This window comes from Hoplias malabaricus, chromosome 8 (genome assembly GCF_029633855.1).
Source record: "Hoplias malabaricus isolate fHopMal1 chromosome 8, fHopMal1.hap1, whole genome shotgun sequence".
NCBI classification, from domain to species: domain Eukaryota; kingdom Metazoa; phylum Chordata; class Actinopteri; order Characiformes; family Erythrinidae; genus Hoplias; species Hoplias malabaricus.
Genome location: NC_089807.1, coordinates 44,662,156 through 44,685,280, shown reverse-complemented (window position 1 = coordinate 44,685,280; position 23,125 = coordinate 44,662,156). Strand labels below are relative to the sequence as shown.

General features: G+C 41.1%; 1 long non-coding RNA gene across 1 annotated transcript; it reads right to left on the bottom strand.

Annotated features, from left to right (window-relative positions):
* Window positions 1-2,172: 2,172 nt before the first annotated feature.
* LOC136705003 (uncharacterized) lies at window positions 2,173-20,002 on the bottom strand. Its single transcript, XR_010803991.1, has 4 exons — window positions 19,970-20,002; window positions 17,852-17,969; window positions 15,372-15,475; window positions 2,173-2,280 (listed from the first exon to the last, which is right to left on the bottom strand). It is a non-coding gene; the product is annotated as an uncharacterized lncRNA (long non-coding RNA).
* Window positions 20,003-23,125: the final 3,123 nt, after the last annotated feature.

Sequence of the window (23,125 nt, the reverse complement as noted above, 5' to 3'; positions counted from 1 at the left end):
GTAAATAAAAACAAATTGTCTCATGGCGGCGGCAGAAGCAGCTCCTCGAGGCTCGTAAATCCAAAGCCTCTCGTCTGAACTCCAAACTGAGACGAGGAAAATAAAAGAGACACGAGTCGGGGCCCGACGCCGCACGCTGACACACTCATGACGGAATAATTAGGCTAATTAGCTTTAGCGCTTCCGTGATTAAACACAGCTTCGGTTTAATTCCAGCGTCTTTAATCTGAAACAAGCCCATCACAGAGATGTGGTGGTGGATCATTCTCAGCGCTGCAGTGACACTGACGTGGTGGTGGTGTGTTAGTGTGTGTTGTGCTGGTGTAGAGTGGATCAGACGCAGCAGTGCTGCTGGAGTTTTTAAACCCTGTGTCCACTCTCTGTCCACTCTGTGAGACACTCCTCCCTCGTTGGTCCACCTTGTAGATGTAGAGTCAGAGACAGTAGCTCATCTGTCGCTGCACAGTGTGTGTCGCCCGTCCTCTAGTCCTACATCAGTGACACAGGACGTTCTCTGAAATTCACACTGTGTATCAGGAGTGCTGCAGTTGGGGGATTTTGGGGGGCGCAGTGTGACTGGAGCTGGTTTTCTGCTTCTCGGGCTTGTGGTGGGACAGGAATGTAGCACAGCAGGGGGAGAGACAGAGAGAGAGAAAGAGAGAGAGAGAGAGAGAGAAAGAGAGAGAGAGAGAGAGAGAGAGAGAAAGAGAGAGAGAGAGAGACAGGAAATAGTTTCCTCAGAGTCTCAAAGCTCTGCCTGTTTGTGACTGTGTTACCTATGGGACGCATTAACATCCTGAAACGCCACTCCTTAAACACAGATGCCCTCCCTCACACACACACACACACACACACACACACACTTCCAGGCTTGCTGTATTATTGTAGCCAAGTGAAAACAGTTGGATCTGTGGTGAAAACAGCACATTTTCACATTCCTCTCCAAATGAGGACCACCTAAACGGTCCCTTTGTGTAAAATCTTCTGTTATCCTATCGTAGTGGGGACATTTGGTCTGTAGAGGGATAGAAATACAAGTACCCTCCAACCGGCACACACAAAGGATGGTCTCACTGTAGTTGTGGGGACTGACCTCTGAAATACACCTACAGATAAACTAAACTCAATCCCGATCTTAACTGATCCTTAAACTAAACTCAATCCCGATCTTAACTGATCCTCAAACTAAACTCAATCCCGATCTTAACTGATCCTTAAACTAAACTCAATCCCGATCTTAACTGATCCTCAAACTAAACTTAATCCCGATCTTAACTGATCCTCAAACTAAACTCAATCCCGATCTTAACTGATCCTTAAACTAAACTCAATCCCGATCTTAACTGATCCTCAAACTAAACTCAATCCCGATCTTAACTGATCCTCAAACTAAACTAAATCCCGATCTTAACTGATCTTTAAACTAAACTCAATCCCGATCTTAACTGATCCTTAAACTAAACTCAATCCTGATCTTAATTGATCCTCAAACTAAACTCACTCCCGATCTTAACTGATCCTCAAACTACACTCAATCCCGATCTTAACTGATCCTCAAACTAAACTCAATCCCGATCTTAACTGATCCTTAAACTAAACTCAATCTCGATCTTAACTGATCCTTAAACTAAATTTAATTCCCGATCTTAACTGATCCTTAAACTAAACTCAATCCCGATCTTAACTGATCCTTAAACTAAGCTCAATCCCGATCTTAACTGATCCTTAAACTAAACTCAATCCCGATCTGAACTGATCCTTAAACTAAACTCAATGCTGATCTGAACTGATCCTTAAACTAAACTCAATCCCGATCTTAACTGATCCTTAAACTAAGCTCAATCCCGATCTGAACTGATCCTTAAACTAAACTCAATCCCGATCTTAACTGATCCTTAAACTAAACTCAATCCTGATCTTAACTGATCCTTAAACTAAACTCAATCCCGATCTTAAATGATCCTTAAACTAAACTCAATCCCGATCTTAACTGATCCTCAAACTAAACTCAATCCTGATCTTAACTAGATTTATTTTCATAAGAAACAAACATATTGACACCCACAAAAGTGTCCTCACTTAGACATGTTTTCCTATCATAGTTGGGTCTTCACAGGGGAACAGCAAGTAAAGTGTATGCCTGTCTCTCACACACACACACATACACACACACCTCTTTGTTGTCTGGTCTCTGGGGTCAGTCCGGTTGCCGGGTCAGAGCTGTCCCCACATCGTCCGCTGGGCTTGGTCTCTCGCCCAGTTCTGATTAAATCAAGCTGCCTGTTTTGAAAGAGAGAGAGAGAGAGAGAGAGAGAGTGGGAGGCAAAACACACACACATTCAGGGTGCTGCCAAAATTACAGCTGTGACACAAACTCCCATTTCTCTCTCTCTCTCTCTCCTACACACACACAGACACACACACACACACAAGTAAAATCTCAGGCCTGAAGCGGCTGAAAGAACACGCCCATAAATCTGAGTAAGTGCTGAGGACGTGAGGAAAGGGCAGAGCCTTGTTAACACCTTCATGCTCGGACTCTAACAGGGTCAGAGCTCCTCAAAATAAAACAAATAACTCAAATAACTCCTAAAGAAATTAATAACTCTGAATAAATAACTATTTCATGTGTCTTCCACACTTACCTCGTCTGTGGCAGTGAACACACACACACACACAAACACACTAGTGCACTCTGGACACACACACACACACACACTAGTGCACTTTGAACACACACACACACACACACTAGTGCACTCTGAACACACACACACACACTAGTGCACTCTGAACCCACACACACACACATACACTAGTGCACTGTGAACACATACACACTAGTGCACTCTGAACACACACACACACACTAGTGCACTCTGAATACACACACATACACTAGTGCACTCTGAACACACACACACTAGTGCACTCTGAACACACACACACACACACTAGTGCACTCTGAATACACACACATACACTAGTGCATTCTGAACACACACACACATACACTAGTGCACTCTGAATACACACACATACACTAGTGCATTCTGAACACACACACACATACACTAGTGCACTCTGAACACACACACACACACACACATACACTAGTGCACTCTGAACACACACACACTAGTGCACTCTGAACACACACACACACACACACACACACTAGTGCACTAGGAGCTGTGAACACACCCCCAGGGAGCAGCTGTGGGTTCAGTGCCTTGCTCAAGGGCCCCTCAGCCATGGACTGAGGAGAAGGACAGTGCTGTTCCTTCACTCCCACTGCCCCCAGTTTTCCTGCTGCTCGCGGGAATAGAACCAATGACCTTTCAGCCCTCAGCTCTGACCTTTAGGCCATGGCTGCACACACTGTGAGAACAGGAGCTGGAAACTCTGCACAGAGACGTGACTCCGGAGAAACAGGTGATAGATGAATAAGGAAAACAAGAAAATGATTTATTTATTCTCTGTTTCAAGACAAAACTACAAAGGGCTTCACAACAGCATCATTAAACCAAACTAAAACAGTGAGAGAAAACTAAAACAACACCGAGAGCAGCCTCAAAGCCACAGTCCGTGACACGCCACACACACACACAGCACCCGAGGACTGCGGGGTTAAAGCAGGGGACGGAGCGGCGGAGGGCGATGATTAGGAGAAAGAGCAGATACACACCCTTTTTCCTTCAGTTTTAAAGACGCTGACGTGGCACGTCATTTTAAACAGAATGTACCAGACCACCTTAAGTTCCACCTTAATTTAGTGCTTTTAAAGTCACTAGATGCTGCACTTCCTCTGAGAGTGTAGTGATACGGATATAATCTCAGAATTCACAACGCTGTGAATCATACATTTACATCTCATCTGGAGTTAGAGCGAACAGCTGAGTGGATAACAGCACCATTGTAAAGCAATTTACACACCACCTCCTCACCAGCATGATGTTTAAATTAAAGAGAGAGAAAGAGAGAGAGAGAGAGAGAGAGCGGGAGGGAGGGAAAGAGGAATAAAGGTTTTCCTGAACATGGTAGAAAATTATTTTCCCTGGACAGTTTTAAGGGTCTACATCCTGTGCTGGAGTTCTCTAATCATCACCAGCGCAATTTACAATCAGAACACACACACACACACACACACACACACACACAGAGGGAGGGGGGGAGAGGGAGGGAGGGAGGGAGAGAGAGAGAGAGAGAGAGAGAGAGAAAGCAGTCCAGCTCATCTGTTGATTTTGGCTGACGCTCCCTGTCTCAGTGTGTGCAGCTGCCATTTAACACACAGCGACTCGGCACAATGCCTGGGGTGACCACACACACACACACACACACACACTCCCATATGGTGCTTGTAAAAAAGCACTCGTAAGTACATAAGTACATGCATACTTTTATACATATGCTAATAATAAGCACAACACGCTCAGTGCAGACAGAGAGAGAACAGTCAGAAACACGGGATAAAACGAGTCGTTCTGATTCTGCTCCGCTTCTGACGTCAAGTGCAGAGACTTTAGAATGGCCCCGCCCCCTCGTCTGAGTCTGTCCAATCACAGCGCTGGACCCGCGTTTATGTGAGAGCGCAAAGACGAGGTTAAACTCAGCAAAACAGACACAACGAGCGCGGAGAAATAAGAGCACTGAGTAAAAACGGAGAAGAAAGAGAACAGAGTGAAAACGGCTAAAAACCAGAGCTTCTGCTCCTCGCTCCTCACTGCTGTGCGCTCGGGGTCGGGGTGAACAGCGAGCGGCTCATTATCATTTAAAGGAACAGGTGCTGAAAGCGGGCATTCTGAACAGGGGCTGTTTACACAGGGGGAGAACACTGCTGTGGGGCTCGTGGGGTTTGGACCGAAGCGGGTCACAGACGCTTCATTGAGAAACAGAACTGTGTTCCTCTGTGGAGACAAGGGGTGGGGGGGGGTGTCCTCGTTAAATAAAGCTCACTGAGAATGTCCTTGCTGCAGCTCTAACAGGAGGTTGATGTAAGGGTGGTCTCTGAGTGCGCTGTGTGTACGTTCTCTGAAATCCTGCCTACATACACACACTAATTATAACTGCTGCATACTTCAGTCCTAAAGGTCTGTCTCTGGTTCTGCTCTGAGGCTGTGGTCCCTCAGCGTGGGTCCTGAGTGTGTGTGTGTGTGTGTGTGAGGGCAGTCCAATGTGCTTCTGATTAGGTGGCTTAATTACAGCTGTAAAAACAATGTTGCTATAAGACTCCAAACTGCTCTCTGTGTCAGATACTATTAGCCCAGGCCTGGACGAGAGCCACTGTTACCCTCTGACTCTCTCCCTCTCTCTCTCTTTCCCTCAGCACACTTCCCTTTGTTTCTCTTTGTCTCTCTACACACGTCTCTCTCTATCCTTTTCTTTCTTTCTCTATCCTTTTTTCTTTCTCTATTTTTCCCCTCTTCCCTTTCTCCATTTATCCTTTTTTCCTCTTTCCTTTCTACCCTTCTCTGTTTCTCCCTTTCTACCTTATTTCTGTATCTATTCATCTTTCTTTCTCTACCAATTACTTTCATTCTCCTGTCTCTTGTCTAGATCCTCTTCTCTTCCTCTATATTTTCTTTTCTTTCGCTCTCTATCCTTCTTTCCCTCTATCTTTTATCTATACCTTTCTCTCTCTCTATCGTTTTCCATCCTCCTCTTTCTCTCTCTCTCTATTGTTTTCCATCCTCCTGTTTCTCTCTCTCTCTATCGTTTTCCATCCTCCTCTTTCTTTCTATTGTTTTCCATCCTCCTCTTTCTTTCTCTCTCTCTCTCTATCGTTTTCCATCCTCCTTTCTCTCTCTCTCTATCGTTTTCCATCCTCCTCTTTCTCTCTCTCTCTATTGTTTTCCATCCTCCTCTCTCTCTCTCTTTCTCTCTCTCTATCGTTTTCCATCCTCCTCTTTCTCTCTCTTTTTCACTATCGTTTTCCATCCTCCTCTTTCTCTCTCTCTATCGTTTTCCATCCTCCTTTCTCTCTCTATCGTTTTCCATCCTCCTCTTTCTCTCTCTATCGTTTTCCATCCTCCTCTTTCTCTCTCTCTCTATTGTTTTCCATCCTCCTCTCTCTCTCTCTTTCTCTCTCTCTATCGTTTTCCATCCTCCTCTTTCTCTCTCTTTTTCACTATCGTTTTCCATCCTCCTCTTTCTCTCTCTCTATCGTTTTCCATCCTCCTTTCTCTCTCTATCGTTTTCCATCCTCCTCTTTCTCTCTCTCTCTCTATTGTTTTCCATCCTCCTCTCTCTCTCTTTCTCTCTCTCTTTCTCTCTCTCTATCGTTTTCCATCCTCCTCTTTCTCTCTCTCTCTCGTTTTCCATCGTCCTCTTTCTCTCTCTCGTTTTCCATCCTCCTCTCTCTCTCTCTCTCTCTAAAGACCCTTAAAAAGAGCCCTCGTCTATTTTCTCCGGTGAGACTGACACCTAGTGGCCTGGAGGTGAACCTGTTTTAATGATGGCGGCCCCTGTGTGGGGGACCTGCTCTGTGTTCTTTCAGGAACGACAGAGCTTTATAGAAAAGTGTTTAAAAATGAACACGCTCCTGAATGACGTTTGGTTTATTTCAGTCAGATTCACATGGACGCGGCGGCGGCTCGGACGCGGAGGGGAACGCGCAGGAACAGATTTAATCGACGGCTGTAGCCGAGGACGTCAGAACCCTGATGGATGTTTTTGTCCGGGAAGAGCAGCCCTTTTCCTCCCTCTCCGTGAGCTCCTCCGTGTCGCTGGGCGAACGAGTGCCGCCTTAAAGTCTTCAATAATTCACGTCTTTATTCAAAGCGAACAGGTTCTCACAAGACAATGCACTCCGTCCGTCCCCGGCACGCTTCAAGCTCGGGATAAAAGCTTTCACGGCAGCAGCGAGGAGCCACACGTCTCCCCTGGGCTCAGGTCCGTCTCACAGAGCTGAAGTGGCTCGCTGGTGGAGAGTGGGAGAGAGAGGGAGAAGAGGTGAAGAAAGGCGGGGATCTGAAGTGTGTCTGGGAAAGTGACAGTGAGGAAGACGAGAGAACGATGATCGAAACACGACATGATTACAGTAACCCCACGAGCCCCACAGCAGTGTTCTCCCCCTGTGTAAACAGCCCCTGTTCAGAACGCCCGCTTTCAGCACCTGTTCCTTTAAATGATAATGAGCCGCTCGCTGTTCACCCCGACCCCGAGCGCACAGCAGTGAGGAGCGAGGAGCAGAAGCTCTGGTTTTTAGCCGTTTTCACTCTGTTCTCTTTCTTCTCCGTTTTTACTCAGTTCTTATTTCTCCGCGCTCGTTGTGTCTCTCACATAAACACGGGTCCAGCGCTGTGATTGGACAGACTCAGACGAGGGGGCGGGGCCATTCTAAAGTCTCTGCATTTGACATCAGAAGCGGAGCAGAATCAGAACGACTCATTTTATCCTGTGTTTCTGACTCAGGCAGCGCACAGAGAACTGACTGAGTAAATATTTGCAATCGTAATAAACTGAGAAACCTAATAATATCCTCACAGTGCTTTCAGAACAAGAAATATCAGAGATATAGATTAGCATTAAGATGTTTTTACTCAATAAGTGATTTACCACACACCACACTCCTCACAGACAGTCACCCGGAGGAAACCCACGCAGACACAGAGAGAACACACCACACTCCTCACAGACAGTCACCCGGAGGAAACCCACGCAGACACAGGGAGAACACACCACACTCCTCACAGACAGTCACCCGGAGGAAACCCACGCAGACACAGAGAGAACACACCAACTCGTCACAGACAGTCACCTGGAGCGGGAATCAAACCCACAACCTCCAGGACCATGGAGCTGTGTGACTGCAACACCTACCTGCTGTGCCACCGTGCCGCCCCTTTGTTGATTTAATTAAGATTTAATTAAAATTTCTCCGTGTTGGAAAATGCAATTTAATAAAAGGCTAATATTCCTCTTAATGGTAAATATAATGTAATTTAAATACATTTCTGACCAATTTTGGGCCATTTTTATCTGTCCATTTCACACAAATCTTTCTCAGATAGTGTCTGTTAAAAAAAAACCTTTCTCCGAGCAGGAAAAGCGGAGCGTGAACAGAGCGTCCCTGTCCCTGCTTGCGCTCCAGCAGCTCTCTGTCGATACGAGCCGTGTTCTCCGGCAGAGAATTCCTGGTGGGAATTCCGCACTAAACAGTGTGGGATCATATCTCCCTCTGTTTTTTATTATTATTATTTTTTAAACATGAGCTCAGGAGCGCGGCTCTTAGCGCTACATGGTCCTGTTGCTATCGTGACTGCGCCCCACTGCCTTCTGGGACGTGTTCAGTGAGTTGTTTGAACATCGCAGCAACACAATAGCAGCAGAATCACACACTTCTGAGACTTAAAAACACCCCCCTCAGCGCGAGCCCTTCTTATCTGTGCCATAAAAAGCAATTAGCACCAGGTTTCCCTTCGCTTTTCTCAGCAGGTGTCAACACAGGCGTTCAGAGCGAAAAACGCGACACCTGGCAACCCTCTTATCACATTCCCTGGCTCTGGAAATCTGCCTTTTATCCTGAGAGAGAGAGAGAGAGAGAGTACACAACTAAAAAAAGTAATGTTAATGACACTCCTTTCATGTCCAAATGTTTTAGACACAAATTACAATGAGACCTGCCGTCGTTGGTGTGTAATTTCTATAGAAGAGCATGAAATTTACTGGGACATTCTGGAACAGCTGCAAATTCTCAACCCACCTTTCCTGCTCCTCCACTTTCCTGGTTCTGGAAGCGGGTTCTTGTTTAGTGGCTGTTCTCTCGTGGTTCAGAGCGAGTCGAGTAGGGACTAAACCGTGGCGTGTAAACCTTGCAGAGCGCTGATCGTCCAGAGAGAGTCGTCACTCTACGCCACGCGACGCAGACGACCAGCACCAACTCTCCATCTGTAAAATCTCCAGCTGCAGCAGAGATCACGTTTGTTTTTATCCGACTCACGACGGCAGCTCGTAAAATGACGCCGTGGTCTTTTGAAGAGGTTCAAACGCTCCTCGGATCGGTGGCCGACAAAAGAATCCAGCGAGAGCTGGACGCTGCAACAAGGAAGGAACAAACTCTACTGATCTGTCTGAACTGATGACGGAGCTGTGTTCAGTCCCAAACAACAACACCACGCCGATACACCATGAGTAAACACCGCTTAACGTTACCACCGCCGTTGTTGTGGTTTCCAAAGACCACTGTTCCCCTTAGAAACGGGGGTTAGAGACGACACTGGTACATTTCAGGGGGGAGCTGTGGGAAACCAACCAGGGACCAATCAGAGAGTAGAGTCCAGTAGAGACCAGTAGAGTCCGTTAGGGAAGGTACATTTGCTAAGACCAAAGGCAGTGGAATGGTGTTCTCTGGAGAGATGGACCTCCATGCAAGAACATACAGAAAGGCCTTACTGCCCCCTACATTTCCTCCATTGTATTACGATCTGTCAGTACAGCCACATGCATTATGTGAACATTGAGGAGCATTACAAAGCCATTTCACTTTTAGGAATCAATGTTGTTGACAAGCAGCTGTTGCCGACTTCATTAACAGCAATTAATTAATAGCTACGCACCAGGAGAAGCTCGTAATCGGCACGGAAGCGTTGTCCGTGGGGCCGCCCGTCACGACCCGCCGAATCTATTTGGACGGAAGCACTTAGCTCCGCGCCTTTTAACAATTAAGACATGAGAGAAAGTGTCTCGGGCCGGAGGGTTAAGTGCTGAAGGGCGACTTCATTATTTGATAGTGTGTGTCACAGTGCGTTCTTCAGTGCGAGCTCCTAATGTGAGCAGAGAAAAAGCCCTGGGCCGTAATTGAATCAGATTCGGACTCCACTGAGCGAACTGTGTACTGAAACGCTCGCCGAGAGAGCGTGGGCTCATTTAAATATCAAAGACGCATGTTGGGTTAATTTGCATCACACTGGGAGGGGAGCGAGGGTCTGAGGGAGATAATCCTCTGCAGATCTTTTATTTTATACCAACACTTTACTCCACGCTTCTCAAATATTTACACCATCATCCGCTACGTTCCACCGCAGCGCTCCGTTCTGAGCAGCTACTCAAATCTCTCACTTTTACCAACAAAACAGCAGCATCTTTATTTAGGACTATTATATTTTTAAAACAGATGTTGGTACAGAATCTGACACACTCCGACCACTAGGGGTCACTGTAGCCGCTGTTTCAAAACATAACAGGAAATAAAAGAAATAAATGAAGGAAAAGGCTGCTCTTTTGTACGTTGTTGGGATTTGGCGACCTCTCTGGAGGAAACATGCAACTGCACTAAAAAACTGGGAAAAACAGACGTACAACAAATCAGAAAAACACACACCACGTGACGTAAAGAACCCCTTCTTTCGGAATCAACTCTGAGGCGCAGAGATTTCTGAGATATTGGAGACGTTATTAAACTGTAAACATTTTTATCTCCTGGAAGTCTCCGGCCGTTTTCTGAAACCTTGAGAGAGGAGAGAGGAAAAAGATGGGACGTGAAAACTTGACTCCGGCTCAAACATAAAAATGCAAATAGAATCAGAATCGTGGCTGAAAGATGACAAAACTGCTTATTTCCACATTCCTGCTCTGCTCCTGGAGAACTTCTGCATATTCATCAGCAGACGCTCGTCCATAAGCGCTGTCACACGGATCTATCTGGATCAAGAGAGGAGCGAGAGTAAGTGTGTGTGTGTGTGTGTGTAAGGCTCAACTGATGAGAGAAGCTCTGTAATGTCAAACCAGTCTAAAACACACACACATTCTTGGAGGTCAACTTTTATATTTTTGTATTTCACGTTTATCTGACACTCTCTCCCTCTCTCTCTCTCTCTCTCTCTCTCTCTCTATCCTCTACCTGAGCCTTAATTAAGTGCACTCAGATACTTTAACCCACTGTGGACACTGTCTCTTTCTCTACAGAAGATTGAAAGGAAGCAGGTTGCTCTGGAGCGGGTGCACATGAGTCTAATGTCACAATGACTAACACCAAGTGAAAGTGAAAACTGGAATCACGAACACTTCATCAACTCATCAGACTCAACACGCTCAGAGGAGAACACTAACCTCTGTTCATCAGACTCAACACGCTCAGAGGAGAAAATGCCGATTAATGAGCTCAGTATGTTATTTTTTCACTCATTCACTCACTCTGTAAACACTTGGGTCACAGTGAGTCTGGAATCTATCCAGATTTAGACACTAAAGAAGAACATAATTTGAGGTTTTGCACACAGCCATGTAGAAACATGCACAAACACACACACAGTTTTACAAACACTCGCTCACACACACACACAAACACACACTCTTGCGTAAAGTTAATGTCTGTGTGGAGATGGAGTCTGTAGAATCTGGCTGGCTGCCTTTTGACCTGCCTCCAACTGCAGCTAACCGCTAGTGCTAAGCTGGACAGTTAAAAGGTCAACACACACACACACACACACACACATCCCCAACAACTTGTCCCAACACCTGGACTGTCTCAGAGATTAACACCCACACACACACACACACACACACACACACACACACACACACCAACACACTCTGCCACAGGAACCAGACGGAGAACAAACAACAGTCAAAAACTTCATTAGTGAGACTTTGAGGGGCCTAAGCACCTATCAACTCTCAGGAAAGCTGCTATATTTGCATTACTCCGCCCCTTTTACTGTTCAAGCTTGTTTGGGGCTGTTTGTGAGATGTTTAGATGCATGTTTCACTGTAATGTCGCAGGAAACGAGTGTTCTTAGATCAACAAAGTGCCCTGTGAGCTCAGCATGTCACTATATGTAAAAGTGTGTGTGTCTCTCCCTTGTTCACTACTCCCTTGTTCCCTAATCCCTTGTTAGGGCAAAATCAAGAGCACCTTCTTTAACCAGATTCACTCGACACATCTCTGAAACGGCACCACAGCCCACTGTAGAAACTAGGAGGTGGTTTAAATGTTACGGCTGATCAGTGTTTAACTGCAGGATTATTAGTGTACAGCAGGGACCTTTATTTTGTCGTTCAGAAGCTGTTTGAACAAACTTCTCTAATCCCGACTAGCATTAGCGCTGAGGTTCAGTGAACACTAAAAACACAAGAAACACATTTAAATGTTTAAAAACAGAATTCCCAAATAATCCACGTCCTTCCGGAGGGTGAAGTCTCATCCAGAAAAGTTTGAAAAATTATTTTTCTTCACTGCTACTCGGCAACAGTCAAACAGTTAGCTTCAGAACGACACAATAAAAGTCCCTGTGGAACAGTCCTCAGTGTTAGAGACCAGCAGATAAATCGACCTCTTTGAAAACAATACATTTTCCACACGAGGCTTCGATAGTATTGATCTCCCGCGGCGATTAAATCAGAACGGCGTTCCTGCGTCCAACAGCAGCGGCTGATCAGAGGAGAAAAGGCACCTGTTTGATCTCATATTCTCCAACAATGTACACAACACGGGCCAGCTCCTTTATTTTAATTCAATTATTCATTTTATTTATTTATTTTTGCTGCTCATCACAACAAAGCGAAGGGCTGCGAACCGAGAGCATCACAGACGACGAGAACTGGTCTTAAATAAATCTTTTATTAAAGGAAACGAAAGCCTTTTTATTCTTTATTTCTGACACTGGCAGCGTTTGCGGCGCACGGTGGTGTTTTCATAATAATACAGTAATAATAATAATATAATAATAATAATTAATAACAATAATAATAATAATATAATAATAATACAGTAATAATACAATAATAATAATAATGATAATAAAGCAGGAGAATATATAAAGAATAAAAAAAACATACACCTTTATTTATTCTGAAGTTGTTTTCTGCGACACTATTTGTCCGAGTCTTAAACCTGTGTTATGTTCTTGATAAACACTATATTCTTTATCTGGGGTATTTTCAGCCAAAGGGGTGGGGTGGGGGGGGGGGTAAATATCTAATAATAAAATAAAATCTCTCTGAACTGAAGTGACTCTCTCTCTTTTTTATTTAAGTGTTTAATGAAAACATCCCCAGCTCCAGCGCTGTTCATTCTCTAAAGCAGGCCCCGTTTTCTTTTATTTTATTATTTATTTTATTTATTTTTTGGTTATTTTCCGCGCTCTCTCCATCGCTCTCTCCGTCTAATTCCCCTCTGATTTGGATCGCAGTTTGTGGGAAGGAGGGAAGAAGAAAAAGGAGAAGAAGTGGGAGGAACCTGTCAAAGTGTCATTTAGAACAACATCACAATGTTTTAAAAGCTTCGGGGCACACACACACACACACACACACACACGCACACACACACACACGCACACACAGAGTTTATATATTTATTTATATACACACACAGAGCCCATGCTTGTGTATATGTGTGTATGTGCACATGTGTGTGTGTGTGTGTGTGTGTGTGTGTGTCTGTGTCTATATACATATACATATAAGGGACACACTCCCTATTACACATTCCTTATTACACACACTGTATTCCTCCCGGACCTGGGTCTGTGCTCTAGTTCTCCAGCCAGTGGCTTATTGTGTGTATGTGTGTGTGTGTGTGTGTGTGTGTGTGTAGCGTATAATTTTAAAGTATTTTTTCACCAGGTTCACCCCGTTTATCCTCTGTTTACTCCATGTTATTGTGTGATTATTCCTTGTTTACCGCGTGATTTCTCCATGTTAATTCCATGTTTATTCTGTGTTTACTCCGTATTTACTCCATGTTTATTCCGTGTTCATTGGGCAGAGATTCTGATTTCCTCTCTGTTCTGTGGAGGATCAAGATGTCAGGCTCCTCGGAGGAGAGGCGCTCGGCGATTAGAGGCTAAAGAGCATTTACAGAGCCTCAGGAACTGAGAGAGAGCTAGAGAGAGTGAGATGGTGGGATGGAGAGAGAGAGAGAGAGAGAGAGAGAATGAAACGATCTGCAAGCGCCTAAATATCTCTAATTGACCTGCGCCTATGGCCTGAGTGCGGAAAGCTTCTGAAATCAATAATGAAGCTGTTTATGAATCTGAGAGATGGAGGGGGATAAAAATATTACTAATAATAATAACAATAATAATAACAACAATAACACAGCCATCACAGAGACTCTGGCACGCGCTGATTTCAAAAAGAAGCAGGAGAAGAACCAGCGGCAAGTTGGTGTTGTTTTTTCAGTTTGTTCAGTTTTTTTGCTCTTTATTTACAGTCTGTTCCCACTGCTCTGAGAATTAATTAGCATTCTGTTTAAACGCATATATATCGATGTTATAAACGTATGCTCAGCTGCATTAACCCACGCTGTGTTTATATGCAATACTCTGCATTTTTAGACATTTTTAAACAGATAGATATTATTGATCCTGAAGGACGTGGCAGAGATTCAGCAGCAGGACGCACAGCTGCTCAGAAACACACATAAATTAGGAAAGAAAATGGAGAATATATAAATAAATAAATGCGATTTTCAGATCTAAATAGGAATAAATCAGAGGTGTGCGTCCGTATTGAGTTTTAACTCAGAGTGTACGTTGTGGAAGTGCGGTTACGGAGGTCTAGGGCTGGTTTAACGTGGACATTCGTAAAGATATAAGAACAATAGACATGTTCCAGATGAACTCTGCTCTTCTGTTGCTCTGGTAAACGTTACGAGGTTTTTAATTATCCGTGTTCGTTTAGGACGCTTTAGTCAGATCTTTCTGATCCTGAAACACACAGCGGCACATGCACAGATAATTATCATCCAAAATAATTACAGTAAACAAAAATGTAAAGACAATTAATAAACGTTTGCCGACGCTGGAGAGCAGAGAGAAAACAAGAAACAACACAGAACAAAAAATGGCTTCTATTTTATTATTTATATAATACTACACACACACACACACACACACACACTCACACACTCACACACACACTACAGAGCCAAACAGAGAGAGGGGAAATTAAAGAAAGTGAGACACAGAAAGAGAGTGAAAATACCGTGCTGAAGCCTGAAGTCAGAAAACAGCGGCTCTGGACAACACTGGACAACTGTGACCCTAATTCACATTATAAAGACTGTCCATTCATCACTACAAAATAAAAGTCCTACAGTGTGGAGGACATGATAAATCAGCTGCAGTTACAAAATAGTGGTATATATGGAGAGAGAGAGAGAGAGATATGGAGAAGCAGAAGGTGGAAGGTGAAGCTGTCAGAGATGCAAGTGTGTGTGTGTGTGTAGAGCTTGAGAGAGTGTGATAGAGAGATGGAGAACCTGAAGGTGTATGGTGGAGCTGTCAATGATCTGTGTGTGTGTGTGTGTGTGTGTGTGTGTGTGTGTGTGTGTGTGTGTGGTGGAGCTGTCAGGGTTCTGTGTGTATTTTTATATATTTTTATCCAGATTCGTTCCTTATGGATTTCTCCGTTATTTTTTTGTCTATTACCTTAACTCTAACCTGGCGTCTCCCGTCCCAGCAGTCCCCCTCTCACGTCCAAGTGCATTGTGGGTAAGGGGGCGGGGTCATGACAGTTGGAGGTGCTCTTTGACCTGGAGGAAGGGAAAACAACATCAATGGTAATTCCCCTTCAAACACATTAAGTGGGATGAGGCAGGTCCCAGAGAGGCGCTCGGAGTGGACCCGCATCGATCCCAGCCGCAAATCCATGAATAAATTTAACACTAATTGATTTTTTTCTCTTCTTTTCTCTTTTTTCCACTCGGAAAATAAATCTCTAAAATTCTGAACAGCAACGAACACCGTCAGTGAGATCTGTTCACTTTCATCAGTCTCACTCCTCTCCTCCAAATCTGTCCGTAACACACTGTAAAATACACTGTAACTCACTGTAATACAACACTGTAACTCACTGTAATACAACACTGTGACTCAATGTATCACACACTGTAACTCACTGTAATACAACACTGACTCACTCTATCACACACACACTGTAAGTCACTGTAATACAACACTAACTCACTGTATCACACTCACACACTGTATCTCACTGTAATACAACACTGTGACTCACTATCACACTAACTCACTGTAATACAACACTGTAACTCACTGTAATACAACACTGTAACTCACTGTAATACAACACTGTAACTCACTGTAATACAACACTGTGACTCAATGTATCACACACTGTAACTCACTGTAATACAACACTGTAACTCACTGTATCACATCCACACACTAACTCACTGTAATACAACACTAACTCACTGTATCACACTCACACACTGTATCTCACTGTAATACAACACTAGCTCACTGTATCACACTCACACACTGTATCTCACTGTAATACAACACTAACTCACTGTATCACACTCACACACTGTATCTCACTGTAATACAACACTAACTCACTGCATCACACTGACACACCGTAACTCACTGTAATCAATTACTATAACTCACTGTAATACAATACTGTAACTTACTGTAATACAACACCGTATCACACTCACACACTGTAACTCACTGTAATACAACACTGTAACTCACCGTATCTCTCACACACACCCTGTAATACAACGCTGTAAGTCACCATATCACACACACACTATAATACAACATTCTAAGTCACCAAATCTCACTGACACACTGTAATACAACACTGTAACTCATTGTATCACACTAACTCACTGTAATACAACACTAACTCACTGTAATACAACACTGTAACTCATTGTATCACACTAACTCACTGTAATACAACACTAACTCACTGTAATACAACACTGTAACTCATTGTATCACACTAACTCACTGTAATACAACACTGTAACTCACTATCACACTAACACACTGTAATACAACACTAACTCACTGTATCACACTAACTCACTGTAATACAACACTAACTCACTATCACACTAACTCACTGTAATACAACACTGTAACTCACTATCACACTGTAATACAACACTAACTCACTGTATCACACTAACTCACTGTAATACAACGCTGTAACTCACTATCACACTAACACACTGTAATACAACACTAACTCACTGTAATGCAACACTAACTCACTATCACACTAACACACTGTAATACAACACTAACTCACTATCACACTCCCACACTGTAATACAACACTAACTCACTATCACACTAACACACTGTAATACAACACTAACTCACTGTATCACACTCACACTGTAAAACAACACCGTAACTCACTGTATCACACTAACACACTGTAATACAACACTAATTCACTGTATCACACACACACTGTAATACACTATCACTTTCACACTGTAATACAACACTGTAAGTCACTGTTTCACCACAATGCATTGTTTAAATATACTGTAATTTTCTGTAAGTATTAACTTTTAAAATCACTGTAATATACTGCTCAGCCGACCCTGTAATATATTAATACCCTGTAAAAACCAGTAGCTAAACAAACTGTAAAATACACTGTGATTTACTGTAACCGTACGTATCACACTGTAAATAACAGTTTAATGTGCATGCTTCTCAAACTTGGCCCATTTCAACATTCCTTCACTCAACCCAGATCCCTCCTGTCCCCCTTTACTCTTTCATTCTAAGTCACTGTATTATTGTTTTCTAGTTACTGGCTGTAAACAGTCCGCATGTTCGTCTCATTTCTTCATCTGCTGCAGGTCGGTGTCTAAAACACATCACTCGTTAAAAACCCTGAGAAATAAAGAGATTCTGAGATCAGCCCCAGTGTCTTTATCCCTGTTAGAATTCCTCAGCCAAACAGAACCGGATTATTGTCTCCTTTCTGCGCCGTCCGTCCCCCGTTCCATCAACAGAACCCTGACAATAATCAATAAGAAGTCCATCTGAAGACCAGCGCAAAGCAAAACACAGAGAACGCTGCATTAGCCCCAGAAATTAACCCATTACTTCCTAAGGATTTCAGATACCTTTTAATTGCTTTCAGCTGGAGCGGGGAACCAGGGAAGAGGAGAAACGGCCGGAGGGAGAACGCCGTTCTTTCTGCATCAGAGAAGCCTCCCGCAGCTCCTGGATTTTACAGGGAGACTGTAGGAGAACAAACACGGGGAGAAAGAGAACATGGACATTTTACGATTGTTAACATTTTTACTGCAATTTAAATTGGTTAACTAGGAGAATTAATTAAAAATAAAATAAATGAAGCTGTAAAAACGAGGACAAGCTCAGAGTCACGGGAGAACAGAGCGTGAAATAATCAATGACCAAATAATTATGAATATTTACAGAAAAACTGAAATTTCATGAAGAAATTTTCAAAAATATTCATTAAAACACAATCAGATCATTTTCCCAGAAATCTGAAAATAAATATAAACCTGGATCTGAGCTCCTATCATTTCACTGATTACTGTTTGTCATCACAGCTGTTTATTTAAAGAAATATGACCCTGGGAAATTGTTTTAAATTTAGATAATGACACGCTGACGACACGCAGATGTTAAATAATATTTCACTCTAATTTTAAACACTGTGTTGCATCAATTTTATCGTGAAACTTTGTTAAAACAATGCTCAGAAATTACCGTATTTTCAAATATCTACCTTTATTCTAACACTAAAACTGCTTGTTTATTTCATCTTCTGATTTCTGATCAAATATAGACTCCACACACAAATCTACAAAAGAATAAAATGTGAAAAATATATTTTTTAAATGTTACAGAGAGCAGCTAAACTGTCTGAGCTCAGACTTTCTGTTTCATTTTATTAAAACTTCATTTCACTGAAACAATTTCACTTTTTTACATTTCACACATTAAACACACAAATATATAACAAATCTATATTTAAATAAAACGGGAAATAAATAACTGTAAAAGCCCCTTTTTTAATTTTTACATTTTTCTCAAACATTTACCTTTTGTTAAATACTTTTAATTCTTCTTTATTTAGTTTTATTTAGATGTTTACTGCGAGTGGAAAATACAGAAACGGCTGATTGGAAAATAAAATAAATGACTGTAAATGTGGAGAGAGAGAGAGAGAGAGAGAGAGAGAGAGAGAGAGAGAGAGACTGACTACAGGATTCAGTTAAACTCAGAGTTGACGGTGTCGCACTGCCCCCTATCGGCCACTGACTGAAACAACTGAAGCTGAAACAAAGATTACTACAAAAATTAAAGATATAAATATCAATGGCTAAGAATGACTGGCTTTTAACGCCATAGATATTTGTACAATATTTTTCTTAGATTATGTTTGTTAACTTAACTTTGTTATTCCGTGTTATTTCGTATTAAATTTACGCAGTTACAATTTAAAATAAGGATTTTTCTGTCGTGTTACCACTTTAATTTAAATTCTATTTTTATTAAATTCTCCATTTTCTAGTATGAATTTCTAGAGCTGATATAAGTCTTAGACTACATTTATTCCCACATCCTTTTTAAACTGGACCTGACTCCGGTTTTAAACTGAAACTGCTCTAAACCCAGTGTCATTTCCACTGTTTCTTTTTAAACGAGGTGTTGTTCAGTGTCGCACTTCCGCTCGGAGTCGAGGCTCAGTTTGATCCCGTCATGTTCAACGACGCCATAAATATAATAAAGTATCGTTTAAAATCAATAAAGAAATGTAGATATTATTAAGAAAGAGGGAGAAACAGTTAAATTAATTCAGACCAGAGATGTGCTGATTTTCTGGAGGCACATTAAAATGTTTTTTTAGTAAAAACTGCTTTTTTATATAAATTCTACTGTTTTTAAGAGATGTTAATTCTACAGAAAGAGGAAGAAAAGCTCTTCTAATCTGTGTTCGGAGTAAAAGCGGTGATTTTGGTGATTATTATCGGGGTTTTGTGCTGTGTCTAAAGCCCGAGGCGCTGAGGAGAAACAGAGGAGAAAGAAATAAAAGCCTTCTCTGCGTTCACTGTTTTTAATTTCGAGGAGAAACGCGTTTAAAACGGTTAAAGTGCTGTGTTTAAGAGCTGTATGCGCCCTGAGGTTACTGCAGTCAGTTTTTAACTAAAACGTGGCCACAATTTAAAACAAACCTCAATTAATTCATTAAGGAAACACATATTTACCACTGATCACCAACTTTCCACCGGTACTCCCCGCGCATGCGCAAACCACCGCCCACTTACTCAATAACGGATCAATCCGCAGAGAAGCGCATTACGTCACCGGAGCGTCAAATACCACAGTGTTATACAACAGTACACTCAAACACCTAAATACCACAGGAATAAAATATCACAATATTATACAACAGTACCATCAAATACCTAAATACCACAGCAATAAAATATCACAATATTATACAACCGTACAATCAAATACCTAAATACCACAGTGATAAAATACTACAATATTATACAACAGTACAATCAAATACCAATAGCACAGTAATAAAATGCCATAATATAACACAACAGTACTGTCAAATACCTAAATACCACAGTAATAAAATACCACAATATTATACAACAGTACCATCAAATACCTAAATACCACAGTGATAAAATACCACAATAATATACAACAGTACTATCAAACACCTAAATACCACAGTAATAATATACCACAATATTATACAACAGTATCACTGAACACCCAAATACTACAGTAATAAAATACCACAATATTATACAACAGAGCTGTCAAATACCTAAATACCACAGTAATAAAATGCCATAATATAACACAACATTACTGTCAAATACCTAAATACCACAGTAATAAAACACCACAAAATTATACATCAGTACTGTCAAATACCTAAATACCTGAGTAATAAATTACCACAATATTATACAACAGTACAGTCAAATACCTAAATACCACAGTAATAAAATACCACAATATTATCCAGCAGTATCACTAAATATCTAAATACCACAATAATAAAATACCACAATATTATTCAACAGTACTGTCAAATACCTAAATACCACAGTACTAAAATACCACAATATTATACAACAGTACTGTCAAATACCTAAATACCACAGTACTAAAATACCATAATATAATACAACAGTACAGTCAAATATCTAAATACCACAGCAATAAAATACCATAGTAATCTAAAACAATACCATCAAATACCTAAATACCACAGCAATACAATACCATAATATAATAAAACAGTTCCGTCAAATAAATAAATACCACAGTAATAAATTATCACAATATTATTATCACAAATTATCACAGTACCACTAAACACCCAAATACCACAGTAATAAAATACTACAGTAATATATAACAGTACTGTCAAACACCTAAATACCACAGTAATAAAATACCATAGTATAATACAACAGCACAGTAAAAAAAGCGATTATATAATACAACAGTACCATCAAATATCTAAATACACACCACAGACAATACCAAAATACTACACTAATTGAAATTATACCATAATAAATTACTGCAGTATTAAAGTAAATAGAACAATGACTCGATTAAATACTACAGAATTAAAATAAATAAATTAATACTAAAATGCTTAAATAATACAATGCCAAAATAATATAATACCTACATACTAAAATACTAGAGCAAAAATACCAAAACACAAAAGCAACAAAACACTCAGATATTACAATATAAATACAATATGGAAAATCTACAAGTCTATAAAACATCAATATAAAAATACAACAATATTTAAATATTAAAATGCTACAGTACCAATGTACTACAGTACCAGAATACTACAATAGTACAGTTCCACAGTTACAATTCCAACACTACAATACCTAACTACTACAATACCATAATATCAGAATAATACAGTACTAAAATAATACACTATCAAGACATTTCAATAATACCCTAATATTTCACATTGAAGTAAAGTCAAAATACTACAATATCAAAATATTACATCAGAGTATTTTCAGAAAAATACAATTGTAAAATCTACAATACTATAATACAAAAATAATACAATACAACAATACCAGATGAATGCAATACCAAAAAATTACAATACTACAACAGAGTACATACTACAATAATTCAGTACCAAAATACTAAGATACTAAAATACAATACAAGAATACAATATCAAAATACTGTAATCCTACAAAATATATTAAAATATTGCATGTTAATTTACTGAAATACTGAAAAACTAAAAGGCAGCACTAAGAGACCACAGCACTAAATGTGTCCACGGCAGTGAGTGTTGTGTTGACAGATTGCTTCTAACTGGGGACTTTTAAAATGGAGCTTTTTCTAGTGATGTATATTTTTAGTGTTTATTTCTAAAACTCACTCCATGTTCTGAGTGTTTGTTAGATTTGATCAATGATGTTTAAGATTAGATTCTGGATTTTTAGAACTTACATTTATTTTAAAACTGGATTTTTTAATCCACATTTATTCTGGACTTGATCCATTTATTAAAATTGAATTATTTGTAAAATTATTTCTACCTGTGGGAATTTCTGAACCTGATTCATGACTGATTTATTTGTGATTTTGTTTTTAAATTGACGCTATTTCTTAGAATATTTTAGTATTTTACTGTGTGAGCTCGTTCTCTGTGTGAGTCTTTGAAAGTCATTTGTAAACAGTCTGTGAGCTCTGAATGAGAAGTGTGTGAGAAATAAATTGTCCATCCTTGAGCTGTGTGAGTTATATATGAGCTGTGTTTATGCAGTGTGTGAGATGTATGTGAGAAGTGTATTGTGTGAGTGTAGGTTATTAACCTCCATTTTGAGTGGGGCGGTGTGAGAAGTGTGTGAGACATGTGTGAGACAAAATAAATATTGGATTTATTAAAAGAAATTTGTGCAACAATAAATCATTTCTTGCAATGTGTGTGTGTGTGTGTTTTGCTCATAGAATGATTCTTAGCCGCTCAGTGAGATGTGTGAGAACTGTGTGAGAAGTGAGCTGGATCAGTGAGATTCTAGCGAAGAGTTTTGAAGCTCACTGTGTTTGTCACGGACGAGTCGCCCACGGCTCAGCATCTGCTCCTCAGCTCCTTCACATGATGTGGAGAAGATGAGGATGTCACTTTGGTGAAGGAGCAACTGCAGGAAAAGTGGAAAAAAGATAGCATCATTCAGAGAGAGAGAGAGAGTGAGAGGAACGAGGGATGAAAGAGAAGAAGAAAGGGAGGTTACACACAGACAGATGTGCCTCAGTGTCACTGCTCATCCTGAATCAAATGAATCACAGAACAGATGTTTAACGTCAAGGCAGAGCTGTCTCTCTCTCTC